The sequence below is a fragment of the Mobula birostris genome, chromosome 22 (assembly GCF_030028105.1).
Source record: "Mobula birostris isolate sMobBir1 chromosome 22, sMobBir1.hap1, whole genome shotgun sequence".
NCBI lineage: Eukaryota > Metazoa > Chordata > Chondrichthyes > Myliobatiformes > Myliobatidae > Mobula > Mobula birostris.
Genome location: NC_092391.1, coordinates 48,824,142 through 48,836,527, shown reverse-complemented (window position 1 = coordinate 48,836,527; position 12,386 = coordinate 48,824,142). Strand labels below are relative to the sequence as shown.

The 12,386-nt window shown below is 44.5% G+C and overlaps 1 protein-coding gene across 3 annotated transcripts in view; it reads left to right on the top strand.

Annotated features, from left to right (window-relative positions):
• The window catches only part of cacna1ba (calcium channel, voltage-dependent, N type, alpha 1B subunit, a), a 927,013-nt gene that overhangs the window by 667,876 nt on the left and 246,751 nt on the right, over positions 1–12,386 (top strand). The window lies entirely within an intron of this gene.

The following is a 12,386-nucleotide window of genomic DNA, read 5'->3' as shown; positions in this document are numbered from 1 at the left end:
TGTAGGAGGGACGGGGGAGTGTAGGTGATACATTGGTGAGGGAGGGATGAGGGGGAGTGTAGGTACATTGGTGAGGGAGGGACAAGGGGGAGTGTAGGTGATACATTGGTGTGGAAGGGACAAGGGGGAGTGTAGGTGATGCATTGGTGTGGGAGGGACGAGGAGGAGTGTAGGTACATTAGTGTAGGAGGGACAGGGAGTGTAGGTGATACATTGGTGTGGGAGGGATGAGGGGGAGTGTAGGTGATACATTGGTGTGGGAGGGACAGGGAGTGTAGGTGATACATTGGTGTGGGAGGGATGAGGGGGAGTGTAGGTGATACATTGGTATGGGAGGGATAAGGGGGAGTGTAGGTGATACATTGGTGTGGGAGGGACGAGGAGGAGTGTAGGTACATTAGTGTAGGAGGGACGGGGAGTGTAGGTGATACATTGGTGTGGGAGGGATGGGGGGAGTGTAGGTGATACATTGGTATGGGAGGGACGAGGGGGGAGTGTAGGTGATACATTGGTATGGGAGGGACGAGGGGGAGTGTAGGTGATACATTGGTGTGGGAGGGACGAGGGGGGAGTGTAGGTGATACATTGGTATGGGAGGGACGAGGGGGAGTGTAGGTGATACATTGATGTGGGAGGGACGAGGGGGAGCGTAGGTGATACATTGGTGTGGGAGGGACGAGGGGCAGTGTAGGTACATTGGTGTGGGAGGGATGGGGGAGTGTAGGTACATTGGTGAGGGAGTGACGAGGGGGAGTGTAGGTGATACATTGGTGTGGAAGGGACAAGGGGGAGTGTAGGTGATACATTGCTGTGGGCGGGACGAGGGGGAGCGTAGGTGATACATTGGTGTGGGAGGGATGGGGGGAGCGTAGGTACATTGGTGTGGGAGGGACGAGGGGGAGTGTAGGTGATACATTGGTGTGGGAGGGACGAGGGGGAGCGTAGGTGATACATTGGTGTGGGAGGGACGGGGGGAGTATAGGTACATTAGTGTGGGAGGGATGGGAGGGAGTGTAGGTACATTGGTGTGGGAGGGATGGGGGAGTGTAGGTACATTGGTGTGGGAGGGATGGGGGAGTGTAGGTACATTGGTGTGGGAGGGATGAGGGGGAGTGTAGGTACATTGGTGTGGGAGGGACGAGGGGGAGTGTAGGTGATACATTGGTGTAGGAGGGATGAGGGGGCTTGTAGGTACATTGGTGAGGGAGGGACGGAGGGAGTGTAGGTGATACATTGATGTAGGAGGGACGAGGGGGAGTGTAGGTACATTGGTGAGGGAGGGATGAGGGGGGAGTGTAGGTGATACATTGATGTAGGAGGGACAAGGGGGAGTGTAGGTACATTGGTGAGGGAGGGACGAGGGGGAGTGTAGGTGATACATTGGTGTGGGAGGGACAAGGGGGAGTGTAGGTACATTGGTGAGGGAGGGACGAGGGGGAGTGTAGGTGATACATTGGTGTGGGAGGGACGAGGGGGAGTGTAGGTGTTACATTGGTGTGGGAGGGATGGGAGGGAGTGTAGGTACATTGGTGAGGGAGGGACAAGGGGGAGTGTAGGTGATACATTGGTGTGGGAGGGATGAGGGGGAGTGTAGGTGATACATTGGTGTAGGAGGGATGAGGGGGAGTGTAGGTACATTGGTGAGGGAGGGACGAGGGGAAGTGTAGGTGATGCATTGGTATCGGAGGGACAAGGGGGAGTGTAGGTACATTGGGGTGGGAGGGACTGGGGGGAGTTTAGGTGGTACATTGGTGTGGGAGGAACAAAGTGGAAGTCTAGGTTCTGCAGGTTTCACTCCCACATCTGTGGAATTCGATAAGTTTACAACAAATGCCTGGCTGCTACTCCATTCTGATTGGTTTCATTGATTGCAAGTACCTGCCAAAGTTGGACTAATCTTTCTGCTTTTTGTGGCTTTGAGATGGCATTCTCTCATCATATCTGTTTATCACCATCCTATTTCAGTAGCATTACTGTACAAGTATGTGTTTTGAACTGGTTGGTCATGTCCATCTTCTGTGGGAGCAAGATCAGGCCTGTCAGCCTATATTGCTCCATTTAACTAAATCTAATTTTATCAACTTCATTTTCCAGTCATCTCTGTGTATTCCTGAAACCTTTTGCCAGTCAAAAACCCGTGTATCTCATCCTTAAATGCACCCAATGACTTCGCATCTTCAGTCCTCTGTGATAATGAATTCTGCACTCACCATCATCTGGCTGAAGAAATTCCTTTACATCTCTGCTCTAAAGAGACAGCCCTTTATTCTGAGCCTGTGCCCTTGGATCCCAGACTTTTCTGACTGATGGAAACATCCTCTCTCTCCTGTCTATCCTGGCCCTTCAGTATCCAGTAGTTTTTAATGAGATCCCCCTCATCCTTCAACTCCATTGATTACAGGCCCAGAGATATCAAACAGTCCTCAAACATTTAGCCTTTCATTCCTGGATCACTTTTGTCAACCTCCTCTGGACCCTCTGCTGGACCAGCACATATTTCTTTAGATATGGGGCCCAAAATTGCTCACAATATTCCAAATGTGGTCTGACTAACACCCTACGAAGCTTCAGCAGTGCATCCATACTTTCTGTTCTCGTCTTCATGGACTTAACCAGGGCCTTTGATCATATTCTGCATGGGAAGCTGGTCCAAAAGATTAAGTGGCTTGGTATTCCGAACGAAGTAGTAAATTGGACTCAACATTGGGTTAGTGGGAGAAGACAGAGAGTGGTAGTAGATGGTTGTCTCTCTGACTGGAGGCCTGTGACTCATGGTGCACTGTAGGGATTGGTGTTGAGTCAGCTGTTGTTTATCATCTATATTAATGATTTATATCGTAAAGTGGTAAGCTGGATTAGAAACTTTGCGGATACCATGAAGACTGCAGGTCTAGTGGACAGTGAAGAAATCTATCAAAGTTTGCACATGATCTCTACCAGCTAGAAAATGGTAGATGGAATCTACTGCAGGCAAATGTGGGTCTCTGCCCTTTGACAGCACTGACCAAGGTAGGACTTGGGCAGTGAATGGTAGGGCATTGAGGTGTGAATACAGACCCACAGCTCCTTGAATGTGGTGTGACTGTTAGATAAAATTGCAAAGAGTGCCTTTGGCACATTGACCTTCGTAAATCAGAACACTGAATACAGGAGTTAGAGTGTAATGTTGAAGTTGTATGAGATGTTGGTGAGGTTGAATTTGGGGTATTTGTGCAGTTCCTGTCACCTACCTACTGGAACAATATTAATAATTTGAAAGAATGCAGAGAAAATGTATGAGGACGTTGCCAGGAATTGAGGACCTGATTCCATCCAGGGGGTCAGTGTGGACATAGTGGAGGATTTCCAAATACCTGGGGATATGAATTGACAATAAACTGGACTGGTCAATGAACACTGAGGCTGTCTACAAGAAGGGTCAGAGCCGTCTCTATTTCCTGAGGAGACTGAGGTCCTTTAACATCTGCCGGACGATGCTGAGGATGTTCTACGAGTCTGTGGTGGCCAGTGCGATCATGTTTGCTGTTGTGTGCTGGGGCAGCAGGCTGAGGGTAACAGACACCAACAGAATCAACAAACTCATTTGGAAGGCCAGTGATGTTGTGGGGATGGAACTGGACTCTCTGACAGTGGCGTCTGAAAAAAGGATGCTGTCCAAGTTGCATGCCATCTTGGTCAATGTCTCCCATCCACTACATAATGTACTGGTTGGGCACAGGAGTACATTCAGCCAGAGACTCATTCCACCGAGATGCAACACAGAGCGTCATAGGAAGTCATTCCTGCCTGTGGCCATCAAACTTTACAGCTCCTCCCTTGGAGGGTCAGACACCCTGAGCCAATAGGCTGGTCCTGGACTTATTTCATAATTTACTGGCATAATTTACATATTAATATTTAACTATTTATGGATCTATTACTGTTTATTATTTATGGTGCAACTGTAATGAAAACCAATTTCCCCCTGGATCAATAAAGTATGACTATGACTATAGAGAGACATTGAATAGGTTCGGACTTTATTCACTTGAGTGTAGGCAAATCAGGGAGAGGTATACAAAATTATCGAATGTATGGTGCAAACGCATGCAAGTTTTTTCCACTGAGTTTGCTTGTGACTAGAACCAGAGGTCATGGGTTAAGGGTAAAAGGCAAAATATTTACAGGAAGCCTGTCTTCACTCAGAGGGTGGGGTGAGTGTGAGACAAGCTGCCAGCAGAGGTGATGGACGTGGGTTCAATTGCAACATTTCAGAGAAGTTTGAATAGCTACATAGATGAGAAGGGTGTGGAGGGCTATGGTTCAGATGTGGGTAGATGGGACTTGGCAGAAAGACAGGTGGGCAGGGACTAAATGAGCCAAGGGGCCTGTTTTTGTGCTGTGGTGTCTTTGACCATGTTTCTTGAACTCTCACAGTTTTTTTCTTTCCCTTCCCCTTTTCTTTTTGCTTTGCTGCCTTTTGGTCCTTCTACTGTGTGTAATTTTAGATTGTTTTTCTTCATTCATCTGCTTAATTTCACCTTCCCCGTTTAATTTCACTGACTTGGCTGCTTGGGTGAATTCTGAGAAAACTGAGACAGTGGATTAAGCTTTGGTGAAACTGGTTGAAGGAAAGATTTGAGTGGTTGCACAGGTGGGATCAGGTAGAGTAACTGGTCCCGACAGAAAAATATTGCAGCCTTCCACTGTGCTGAGAAAATGATCAATAACGTTTTTCCACTGTGCTTTCTCTCGAATTAAACACCCTGGAGGAAGAGGCTTGTCTTTGGTTGTTGGCACTGACATCAGCAGCCCAATGTAGTTGTCTTTGAATATTTGCTTTCACTGAACTGAAGAAGTGCAGGTGAATGTGACTGATGGCTGATATTTTCACAGGCTTCCAGTGCAGGTGATTAAAGATAAATTTTATCTTCATCTCCCAATAATATAACTCATCACAACCTTGAACTTGAATAGTGGTTGAACTTTGTTCATATGAACAATACTACAAACTATCTAGTGATATTATTTGAAAATAATGTGGTCCAGAACCTTCTCCCTCACCTTCCATAGAAATTCAAAGCTTCGTAACCACTGACCATAATTGTTGAACTTTCTCCAGTCATTACTGGTGCTGTCACCAGCCATTTGTTCTCAAACTTTATATTGGGGGTTTATATGTTATGGAGACCATGTCTATGTAAGGAAAGTGACTTTCTTCAATGTAAAAGCTGCATTTCACGAGCCGCAAGTCTTTGAAAAACACAATCTATCCCATGGAAAGGTATGAAAGTAAATAGATTTCTTGCCCACTGAGAATAGTTTCTTGTTGAGGTCTTACTTCCAACCTTCCAGTTTTAGGGCCTTCAAGTGACTGAGCAACAGAATCACACTGCAGACAATTAATTCTATTTTTGTTGTTTGAGAGTGAACATTTTCCAACGTACTGTCAGCCAAGCTGTGACAAACTGCTTGTTAATAGACAGAAGCACTAGAAGGAGCAGATAAACTGATCTCAACTCCTTCAGCAGCACAGCAGATAACGTGCTCACGTCAGGATGCTATGCTTTCACTCAAATGGCCATATCTGTGAAAATAGCAGAAAGATAGTTCTCCTGTTGTGAGTGGAGAAGTGTGCTGGTAGAGAAGGTGGCAGTGAACACCCATTGCCATGTTGAATGGGCTTTAGTTGAGACTCGTGGACAGGAATATTTAGACATTGCTGGGAATTCCCAAAGTGTGCTTCCAGCTTTGACATTGCAAATAATCCCATTGATAACTGCCAATGTCCTCCACCAAGTATATACTACTAATCAAAAGATATTGATCCACAAGTGTTAGTTTAATATCCATTTTTCACTGCAGTCAACAGAGGCAGCCTGGTAGGCTGGACTTCACAGGAGTTGCCCGAAATCTGCCCAAGCTGCCAGCTTTTTAATTTATACACCTCAGCTGGATGCATGTTTCCAATCTCAGCAAAAAGTGGTGCAAGATCAAACCATTCAAGTTGAACTATAGAAAAGCCAGTCGGTTATGCTGGATGTGTAAGCTCTGGTAGATTTCCAGGGACAAATAACCGGTATGGATGACTCAGATTGTCCCACCTCCTTATCATTAAGAACAAGAGACCCTGCAGATGAAAACCATTCTAAGATGGAGAAGGAACAATGTCCTGACATTTATTTAAGGCATGGGACCATCTCCATATATATCACTCAAGAGCAGAGTTTTAAGGAAAACCAGTTTCTATTTACAGAGCCGCTTAAATGTATAGATTAACTTCCATGGCATCAAGATATCCCAAAATGACTAGTAGATAATCAAATACATTTGGAATATTGCCACTCGTAATTACTTATAGGAATGTTTCCCCAACTCCACTAACCCCATCTACCTGACGTTCTCTGCTGGCTGTCTGAGAGAAGAGCAGCTTCACACAAAGTAAAAGCAAGACATCCTGGGAACACACACAAAAAACGCAGGAGAAACTCAGCAGGCCAGGCAGCATCTATGGAGGGGAATAAACAGTCACTATTTCGAGTCAAGTCCCTTCATTGGGACTGGAAAGGAAAGGGACAGAAGGCAGCCTAGTCCTGCTGAGTTCCTGCAGAATCTTGTTATGTGTTGTTCAAGATTTCCAGCACCTGCTGTTGCTCTTGCGTCCTGATATTTGGACCGTGCTGAATGGGATCCCTCTGCTATAGAACCTCACACAAAGTTGATATGGGCGCACTGCACTGAGCCACTCTAAGTGGTTTCTGGTGCAGGATTTCTCAATTGCTTTTTCCGACACTGGATTAGATTAGATTAGATTATGAGGACACTCAGTCCTCGTTTATTGTCATTTAGAAATGCATGCATTAAAAAATGATACAACGTTCCTCCAGAATGATATCACAAGAAAACATAGGACAAACCAAGACTAAAACTGACAAAACCACATAATTATAACATGTAGTTACAACAGTGCAAAGCAATACCGTAATTTGATAAAGAGCAGACCATGGGCGCGGTAAAAAAAAGTCTCAAAGTCCTGATAGACTCACCATCTCACGCAGGCGGCAGAAGGGAGGAACTCTCCCCACCACGAACCTCCAAGCGCCGCCAACTTGCTGATGCAGCACCATTGGAAGCACCCGACCACATCAGACTCTGAGTCTGTCCAAAAACTTCGAGCCTCCAACATAGCCTCTCCGAGCACCATCTTCTGCTGAGCGCTTCGACCTTGCACCCTTTTAGGGCTGCGCTGAACAGCCAGGCTGGAAGTTATGATAAAATCTCCAGCTCCAGAGGAGACGCAAAGCCAACACGTGTTGCATTGCAACCAAGCATCCATTTCCTTCCCCTGATGCTACCTAACGCATTGAGCTCCTCCAGCTTCTTCTTTGTTGCTTCTGGTTCAGTAAAACAGTTGTCTTGCTGGCAGTTGCTCCAGTCCGAATAGAGATGTGCCAAGTTTGAGCCCTATCTGTATCAGTGGACATATACGAAGCAGTGGCCAGGAATAAGTCATTTGCTTCGACACTCATCCTGATTATGTTTTTCATCTCAATGTTCATTTCTGCCCTAAGGCGCCAGCCGAAATCAGAGTCAGAATCGCGTTTACTACTACTGACATTTGTTGTGAAATTTGTTGTTTTGTGGCAGTAGTATAGTGCAAGACACAAAAAATCGCTATGTGTCACAGCAATAAATAAATAGACAGATTACAGATAGATAAATAAAGAAATTACGTGAAAGAGAAATAGTGAGATAGTGTTCGTGAACTGTTCAGAAATCTGATGGTAGATTTGAAGACACTGTTCCTAAATCATTGTATGTAGGTCGTCAGGCTCCTTGATGGTAGCAATGAGATGAGAGCTTGTCCCAGATGGTGAGGGTCCTTAATGATGGATGCTGCCTTTTTGAGGCACTGCTTTTAGATGTTGTCTTTGGTGGTGGGGAGCCTTGTGCCCATATGGAGCTGGCTGAGTTTACAACCCTGTTTCGAGCTCTTTACCTGAGCCTCTGCAGTTCTCTGGGAGAAAGAATTCCAAAGACCTCTGAGTAAAGAAACTGTTCTTAATTCCAGTCCAGAATGGCCTGTTCCTCATCTCAGAGTATGACGCCTAGTTCTAGACCCCTTAGTCAGGGGGAGCACGCACACTGCATCCCCATAAGAATGCTGTAAGCTTCATTCTGATCTCCTTGCTTTCAGTCCCAGTCTGTCTCCCGTGATCTGGCAGTCGAGGAACAGTCTACTGCAACTGCACTGTACCATGTTATATTAAGTATTTTTTTAGGCTAAGAGACAGAACTGTACACAACACTCTAAGTGCAGGCTCACTAATCTATATCTAAATCTAATTCTAAATCTAAGGATTTATATAATTGCAATATGGAGACACCAGAATGCCAGTTGTTGGTACAACCGTATGTGGTAATCCTGAGCTTTGTTCAGGCTTTTTAAACTCTCATGTGATTCCTACTAGGCGTAGACCCTGGATAATCATATAATGATGCCAAGAATGGATGTATCATGTTTTATGTTCCTTTCAGAATGTCTTCCGTACTTTATGATCGCCATCTATTGTTTCCCTTTTGAAGAATAACCACTGATGTACTGTAGACAAGGGGATAACTTTTCCTGTGCACAGAGAACTTCCACAGTGGCATTGTGATCATAACTAGACTATCAGTCTTTATGATGTTGATTATGGGGTAAATGCAGACCTTTCCCCTGTTCTTGGGGCTTACATTGTGCACACAGGACCTTTTCTCAGTAGGTTTAAAACTTTCATAAATCTATTGCAACATATTAAGAACTATATACATGAGGACCTGAAACAAAGTATTCATGGTTTATTCAATAGTTCTTTGCAGACTGATACTGGAAATTTCTGCAAAACCTTGTTGCAATAATCATTATCAATATTTCATAAACTATACTGCATCACTTCTGTACTTTTTTTCCAAAATAAGCTGATTTAGCACGTTCAGCATCTTTATTTGAATCATGGTTCAGTCGGAGGCCTATGGCTATTGTTGTGCTTCAGGGATCGGTGCTGGGTCCATTGCTGTTTGTCATCTACATCAATGGTCTGGATGATAATGTGTTTAACTAGATCTGCAAATTTGTGGTTGACACCAAGTTTGGGGGTGTAGTGAACAGTGAGGAAGACTATCATGGCTTGCAGTGGGATCTGCTTCAGCTGGAAAAATTAGCTGAAAAACGGCAGATAGAATTTAATGTGGCCAAATGTGAGGTTTTGCACCTCAGTAGGACCAGCTGGAGACGCCTTACACAGTGAGTGGTAGGAGTGTGATAGAACAAAGGGACCTGTGAATACAGATACATAATTCATTGAAAGTGGTGTCATGGGTAGATAGGGTTGTAAAGAAAGCTTCTGGCACGTTGGCCTTCATAAATCAATGTATTGAGTACAGAAGATGGGATGCTATGTTAAAATTGCATAAGACGTTGGTGAGGCCTAATTTGCAATATCCTGTGAAATTTTGGTCACCTGCCTACAGGGAACTTGTAAACCAGGCTGAAAGAGTGCAGAGAAGATTCACAAGGATGTTGCCAGGACCGGAGGACCTGAGTTATGAGGAAAGATTGAATAGGTTAGGGCTTTATTCCTTAGAACGTAGAGAATTGAGGGGAGATTTGATAGAGGGATACAAAATTATGAGGGGAATCGATAGGATAAATGAAAGTAGGCTTTTTCCACAGATTGGATGAGAGTACGACTAGAGGCCATGGCTTAAGAGTAAAAGGTGAAAAGTTTAAGGGAAACATGAGAGGAAACTTCTTCAGTCAGAGGGTTGTGGTAATGTGGAATGAGCTGCCAGCACAAGTGGTGCGTGCGAACTTGATTTCAAAGTTTAAGAGAAGTTTGGACAGATACATGGATAGTAGGGATATGAGGAGCTCTGGTCTCAGTTTATATGGTTTTGGAAGGGACTAGATGGACTGAAGAGCTTGTTTCTGTGCTGTACTTTATAGTTCCTACAACTCTGTGTTCTTCACAGCAGGGTTGGCATTGTCAGTGTTGAGGTTGTAGATTCCTCAGGTGCTGTGGAGTATCATCCAGTTCTGCATCTTACAATGTCATCTCATCTAGCCTCTTGTTAGAATCATCAGTTGTTGCCTCATCTTGAATAATAATTGCTTCACTTCACTTTAGAATGATTTCTTATCTGCACTCATTCCGGGATTAAGAGGTCAATGACCTCGACTTTGCAAACTATCTCCAATTTTCACCAGATAATTCCAAATCCTCAATACCCTGTGTCCTCCGCCCTGCCAAGTGTCTCAGCTCGTGCGTACTGTCATGCAGGCTGATTTCCTTGTGGCTTGTGAGAATTCTTCCCCAATTTTAACTCCACTTTCCCTTACAAATCCCACTCATGAAACTCTTCCACCTGTCGTGACCTATCTTCAGCAGGAAGAAACCTTGTTATGGAATATGACGTTATCCTGTACCTAGGGAGAGTAGCTCCTTTGTGAATTTTAATCTTTCATGACCTTTTTCTTCTTTACCTGCTCTACTGTGGACCCCACACTGGAAGCCAGGAAAAGTACAACAGTCATTTATTCCATCACCGTTGTGAATTGTTCATGTTGAAATGTTCTGAATGATGGAGTTTCTCTGCAGTCTCCCCGTGCAGTAACAATAGAGTCTGTGCTGTACACCACCCATACATGTTAGATCGAGCCACTTCAACTGACTGTGGATAAACACTAAAAATAAGCCGAGTGGTCTTCTTCCCACCGTAATCAACCTGGACCTACTGCAGTGGTCACGTAGACCACTTGTGTATCAGGACTGATGCTTCCAGAGGCTGTGTCTGCAATGCTGACCGCCACATGTACAGTGGCCAGGCCAAAAGCTGATTGTTCTTTCAATATATGATGGAGGGGCTCTGATGTTTTGTACATAATGAGCTGTCCAATATCATCAAGATGTTCAGACAGGGCTGAAGATCCTCTAAATGATTTTTGCGGTCTTGCTGGCTGGTTTTATTTCTGTGTTGACCACACTTCTCAAGTTTAGCCGCTCAGACTGGAATCCCTGCCTCTATTCAGAAAGCTGCATGGCGTGGAAGTTTCAGGGTGCACTAATGTCTCACACTCGTTAGCCTCTACAGCGCTCCTGAGGTGCTTGCTTTATTCAAGTTACTAAGATTCCTGTACATTTACACCATGAATGTGTGTAGAAATTGAAGAGCATTTCTGGAAAACCCAGCCTACAGTAACACCTTTGTAGTATGGCCTCCTGATGATCAGTTACAGTGTACAAGTTAAAGTCAACCTTAAATAATGTGTGATAAAGAGAAGGATTAAACCTGAACTGCACTGAGAGAGAAAAAGGGAAATTTACGAATATGTATGAAACTATCATTTAATGCTGACTGTCTCAAAAATGGGCAAGTGCAGAGTTAAGCTGATAATTATTTCCCTCAGTTACTTCCCCTTGGTGTAGTTTGAGCCTGACAGCTATTGACAACACAGAGGGTTGCCTTCACCTACAGTACATGATATAGCTGTGCTTACTTGTTCATTAAAAATGGAATATTGGTAAAATCAAAAAGATAATCAAGCACCAATGTGGAATTAATTTTTGACAGTTATGAATGAGCCTTAAGCTCCCTTTTAAAACGGCTCTTGTGTTAGAAGCCGTATAGTAGAATAACCGTGTCCCTGGGCAACTCTTGTACACAAGCAGTAGGAGCTGTTTTTCATGTGATACCTGATGTGACATGCTTGAGAACAGCAGCTGTACCTGATGTTCAGCTGTGCGAATGAAACAACCACACGTTTGGCCACCAGCTGGATGCTGTGTCCCCAGATCCCAAGCTCAGCGGCAGTTTGAGTCACAGTTAGACGCACCATCCCTTATTTTAAGAGGGATAAAATAGGCCAGAATTTAAACCAATGTTTTAACAGTTGTTTCATGGTCCATTCTTACCTTTGATGTCAGTCTTAGTATCTCACTCCAAGGAACTATAAAATTTGTCAATGATTTGAGGAGAAAAGAAGGCTGTTTTGATAAACAAAAGGAAAGCTTTTGCATAGAATTGGCACATTACAGACCCTTTAGCCCACAATGTTGTACCGACCATGTAAACTACTCTAGAAGCTGCCTAGAATTTCCGTACCACATAGCCCTCTATTTTGCTAAGCTCCATGTACCTATCTAAGAGGCTCTTAAAAGACTCTGTTGTATCCAGCTCTGCCAATGTCACTGGCAGTGCATTCCACGCACCTACTACTCTATAAGTGAAAAACTTACCTCTGACCTTGTACCTACTTCCAAGCACCTTAAAACTATGCCCCCTCATGTTAGCCATTTCAGCCCCAGGAGAAAGCTTCTGGCTATCCACATCATCAATGCCTTGACACAACTTCTAGCGGGGAATCA